Here is a 6,000-nt window from a genome sequence, read left to right as displayed (position 1 = left end):
CTCTCAAAATAGTGAATATTGAGGCACGATGTTGTTGAGTTTATTATCAATGTTGCAAGTAAATTCGCATAGTGCATTATTGGGTTGTTATTATTTAAGGCCTACAAACTCGGGGAACAATGGAAGCATTTAGTCAAATCATCTCTGTCAATCCATCATACCAAATGTGTTCTGGGGACAATGATGGTACAGTGATACCGTGATTGATTACATTGTTTGGTTAGCGATGTTATTTGTTGGGATATTAGGATTAATGCAAGCAATCTGTGCATGATTAATTGAACGGTGAACAACACGACTGTTCTTACAGCACATCCGGTTGCCGCTAATATTGTGTTTGAATGCGCCAGGCCGGCATCTCATGTTGTGCATCTTTGATTATTATTCCAGTAAAAGAATTTGGAATTGGAATGGCGACTCTGCTCTGATCCATCTACCTCATCACCCTGCACCATCACACCGGGATATTGTTATAGGGCAACACATGCGAATGGTTCGATGGATGTGTGGAGTATCGTTGAGAGAGAGGAAGACAAATGATGAATTGCGAAAGATGATGGGAATAGAGCCTGTGATGGATGCTGTGACGAGAAACAGTGAGATGGTTTGGTCATGTGTTGAGGAAGGATTAAAGTGACTGGTTGAGAAGAGTGATGGAAATGAATGTAGAAGGAAGTAGAGGACAGGGAAGACCGAGAAAGACTTGGCTAAAGATGGTCGAAGAAGAAATGCGGACAAAGTATGCAAGGAGAGATGCACAAAATGGGGCAAAATGGAGAAGGTTGTCACAGGGACCCCCGCTCTTGCAGGGAAAATGGCCTTAAAATGCCTGATATATGGGGTGTACTTACTTTTTCCACATGCGAAATTTGCATTTATGTTTATTTAAATTATACAATGGTCTACAAAATGTAAATGTTTCATGATATTTATTATATTATATCACCTTTATCTATCAATATTGTTGAAATGAAGATCAAATAGCTCTATGTTGAAATATGTTGAAAAAGTCAAAACCTTACATGGGGTGTACTTACTTTTTCACGTGACTGTATATAAACGTGTGTTATGCTGTCTTAGTTAAATCTGACAAATATTTTAAATGCAACCCTTGCCACAGAGAGGTCCAGTTCTAAAGCTGGAACCCAGGGAGGCAGCCGCAGTTCGAGTCACATCCCTCGAGAGAATCCAATGTTATAATCTCTTTTAAAATGGTACGTGTTGTTTGAAAGTGACAGGTGGTATTGCTGTATCCTGTTTGAACATGCTGTTTTGATATATTTAATTTCGTTCAACTCTGTACTAATGGGGGCAGGCAGGACTATGTCCCCACCTCTTCCCCTCTTGCGGGGGAGGAACACGTCATAAAACACAAGAATCGTGCACTTTGTGACACCTTTTTGAAATTTGGCATGATGATAGCGCAGGTCATGAAATTTTCAAAAACCACTGGCTACCATTCGCGAAGCCATTCGCGAAGCAGGTGTTGTGAATGAACGCATACGTATTATGTTGAAAAGCCAGATTTTGCAGGATCCTTTGAGAATTTCGAAGCTTTAACACACCAAATCACACCATGGAGGCCGCCGTCTTGCGGATGCGGAAGTATGCATAAACAATTGCGAAAAAGTTCAAAAGCAGTTTGTTTCACCCGTCTTTTTTTGATTCACAATCTTATGTTGAAAAGCCAGATTTTGCAGGATCCTTTGAGAATTTCGAAGCTTTGACGCACCAAATCACACCATGGAGGCCGCCATCTTGCGGATGCGGAAGTATGCATAAACAATTGCGAAAAAGTTCAATAGGAGTTTGTTTCACCCGTCTTTTTTTGATTCACAATCTTGTGTTGAAAAGCCAGATTTTGCTGGATCCTGAGAATTTCGAAGCTTTGACGCATCAAATCGCTCCATGGAGGCCGCCATCTTGCGGATGCAGAAATATGCATAAACAATTGCGAAAAAGTTCAATAGGAGTTTGTTTCACCCGTCTTTTTTTGATTCACAATCTTATGTTGAAAAGGCCAGATTTTGCAGGATCCTTTGAGAATTTCGAAGCTTTGACGCACCAAATCGTGCCATGGAGGCCGCCATCTTGCGGATGCGGAAGTATGCATGAACAATTGCGAAAAGTTCAATAGGAGTTTGTTTCACCCGTCTTTTTTGATTCACAATCTTATGTTGAAAAGCCAGATTTTGCTGGATCCTTTGAGAATTTCGAAGCTTTGACGCATCAAATCGCTCCATGGAGGCCGCCATCTTGCGGATGCGGAAGTATGCATAAAAATTTGCGAAAAAGTTCAATAGCCGTTTGTTTCACTCGTCTTTTTTGATTCACAATCTAATGTTGAAAAGCCAGATTTTGCTGGATCCTTTGAGAATTTCGAAGCTTTGACGCACCAAATCGCTCCATGGAGGCCGCCATCTTGCGGATGTGGAAGTATGCATAAAAAATTGCGAAAAAGTTCAACAGGCGCCAGTTCAACAGGCGCTACGGAACGACGTAACTTCCGGTTCGTGCACCCTTCGCGACCCGACCAACACCCCGCACTCATCTCCACCCCGCATTATCACTCGGGCATTTTCGAAATTTTTCTCTTCTTTAGTGGTGGACCTAAAAAGTCGAATTAGGCTTCAATCCCATGCTCGCATGCTCAGCAGGTTTGTCTGATTTATGATGTTGTCCTGCACCTACCGGTATAAGCGGTTTACATGAAGAAAGAAAGCTCGGTTTGATTAACGACATCACACATTGCCGTTGAAACGGCGCTATTGTCTGATCTGTCGGCACTGATCTTACTGCAAGCTAACTTATTCTGGTGGAGGAAGCCGCAGTGCCCGGAGAGAACCAGCCCTGACAGCGACTGAAGTTAGAAGACTACACACATACTGTGAAAACGTATGTTAAGCCCAGTTAAAATTTCTTAAAATAGGCCCGAAGCTAGCACATCGTATAGTTACTTCCTTAAGCTTCTTATGACATTTATTGTATGTAGGTATTGGGGAGGACTGTCTGCTCTTCTCTTTTACAAAGTCTTACCAGGTAGGGCAAAGGGGGGAATTAAGCTCCAGGGGGCATTAGGCTCCACAACATTGTAAATGCATTATATTTACCTTCAAGATTTACAATGTAGTGGAGCCTAATGCCCCCTGGAGCTTAATGCCTCCCTTTTCCCTACAGTACCTACTACACCTACCTACTACCAACTACCCAACCTACTTATGCATAGTGATGGGTAAAATAGTGGCAAGAGGCTTTGGCTTCGCCGGCTCATTGCGGCTTTGCAGTCGGGTACTCCTAATTTATGTAAAAGTTAATACTTCAAATTAATCCACACCTATGGAAATTAACAATTATTATTATATTAAGTCATGGTTGCTTCAAATAAATTCAAACCTACAAGAAAATGATAATGATGCACCAATTTAGCTCTTTCAACACGCGCAAGAATAAAAGGCTTCCATTTATTTTCATTCAATCTATCGTGGATTATTTACGACAGGATTCCAAGTAGTTTACAATGAATCTAAAGGGAGACAAGTCAGGAGACGACGATGGTTTACGAGCGAGCGGTATTCAATGACAAAGGACGGACTATAACCGAGACAGGCCCGGACAGGCCAGGCCCTGAAATGTCAAAACGAAGCTTACTGACCTTGAAATTAGATAGAAAATAACGTATAATCAGTTATGAGGTTAGTTAGCTACACAATACCTAAAATTCGGTGAAAAATGAAATGAAAAAAAAAATGAAAAAAAAATGATAAATCGAGCTCCGTGGGGCTAAACACATGACATTGGCCTAACCAAATATCGAAACCCCTGTCAGATTCCACCAACTCCCTCGGAGAAGATGTAGCTTGAAATCGATTACCCCCTAAAAGGACATCTTTTTCGGGCGTGGCTCCGCCCACAATGGGTGCAATACGCCCACTCTACGCAGGACACAACTAGATCATGATATCAACCTCCCACCCAAGTTTCATCAAGATCGGATGATATCATCGGGTAGTTATGCTGCGGACAGACAGACACACACACAAACAGACGCACACACATGACGAATAGAGTGGTCACTTGATAACTCATGAACCAATTATTACCATCATGGGGTCGTCATCATTCATTCATTCATTTCTACATCCTCTATGCGTGCAGTGTAGTTTTTATATTTAGTATGTAGCTTTGCTCCAAACTTCCTAAGAATGTGATACAGACATAAAGTGTTCGATATCCTCGCACATGGTATTATCACTCAAGTCACAGCTTGTTGAAAAACGTGAGAAACTTCTTCTCCAACAAAGCACAAGGGCAGATGCAGAGCCTCGATTTATGGGGGGGTCCTGACTTGTTACTAATTTTTTTCCGAAGTATTGTTTAAGGACAAAGTTGGAAAAGAGTTAACTCGCCTTAAATAAAGACTTTATATATACCCTGGGAAAAGGAAAAATATATAATTAGACTTCGGTTTGATTCCCAACCTCAGTTTTCAGTCACTCATATACTTTTACTAAGTACAATAAATAATTAATTCCCTTGAAGGGAATCCAACCATCCATCTCCTCCCCTACTCTCCACTCCTCTCCACCTCCTCACTCCGTCACTCATCTCCTCTCCCCTCCTCTCCACCTCCCCTCCTCTCCACCCACTTATTCCTCTCCTCTCCACCACTCACTCCTCTCCCACTCACTCATCTCCCCTCCCCCCTCCTCTCCACCCACTTATTCCTCTCCTCTCCACCCCGCACTCATCACCACCCCGCACTCATCTCCACCCCGCACTCATCTCCACCCCTCACTCATCTCCACCCCTCACTCATCTCCACCCCTCACTCATCTCGACCCCGCACTCATCTCCACCCCGCACTCATCTCCACCCCGCACTCATCTCCACCCCGCACTCATCTCCACCCCGCACTCATCTCCACCCCTCACTCATCTCCACCCCGCACTCATTTCCACCCCGCACTCATCTCCACCCCGCACTCATCTCCACCCCGCACTCATCTCCACCCCGCACTCATCTCCACCCTGCACTCAGCTCCACCCCTCAATCATCTCCACCCCGCACTCATCTCCACCCCGCACTCATCTCCACCCCACACTCATCTCCAACTCCCACTCATCTCCACCCCTCACCCATCTCTACACCGCACTCATCTCCACCCCGCACTCATCTCCACCCCTCAATCTTCTCCACACCGCACTCATCTCCACCCCACACTCATCTCCACCCCCCACTCATCTCCACCCCTCACTCATCTCCACACCGCACTCATCTCCACCCCGCACTCATCTCCACCCCTCAATCAGCTCCACCCCGCACTCATCTCCACCCCGCACTCATCTCCACCCCGCACTCATCTCCACCCCCCACTCATCTCCACCCCTCACTCATCTCCACCCCTCAATCATCTCCACCCCGCACTCATCTCCACCCCGCACTCATCTCAACCCCGGCCTCACTCTCCTCTGCAGGTTTTGGTTTTTCTTGTTGAGCATCCCATTAATTATCATCCAAAGAGGTATTTGGATTTACCCAAACACCCAGTGCTCATTCACACCTTCCCTTGGAGCGCCCCGAGTATGTATACAAAGTTTAGAGCCGTTAGGTTTTATGGTTTTGGAGTTATAGAGAAGATACACACACACACACACACACACACACGAGCATTTATTATTATCGATATATGATTCCAGAAGTCGCCTGTTTGTGATTGTTTGTTTGTTTAACGTCTGTGCACTCCTGAACCACTGGATGGAATGAGTTGAAAACTGGTGGTTGCACCCAAGGTATACCTGTGTATATTTGAGGTGATAAAACTTTGTCCAGTCGCGTCGTGAGGGAGTACACACGAACGTACGAATAACAACTACGACCAACCAAGATCAAAATTCCAATGGTGGGCGAGGCGACGTGATGTAACACGACTGCCCATTCACACCAAACTATTTTCTATGACAAGACCGTCCAGTTGCATCATGGTGGAGGAAATCAGTTTGT

This window comes from Myxine glutinosa, chromosome 3 (genome assembly GCF_964187855.1).
Source record: "Myxine glutinosa chromosome 3, kmMyxGlut1.1, whole genome shotgun sequence".
Taxonomy (NCBI): Eukaryota; Metazoa; Chordata; class Myxini; order Myxiniformes; family Myxinidae; genus Myxine; species Myxine glutinosa.
The sequence above is the reverse complement of the archived record's forward strand: the minus strand, read 5'-3'. Positions refer to the sequence as shown.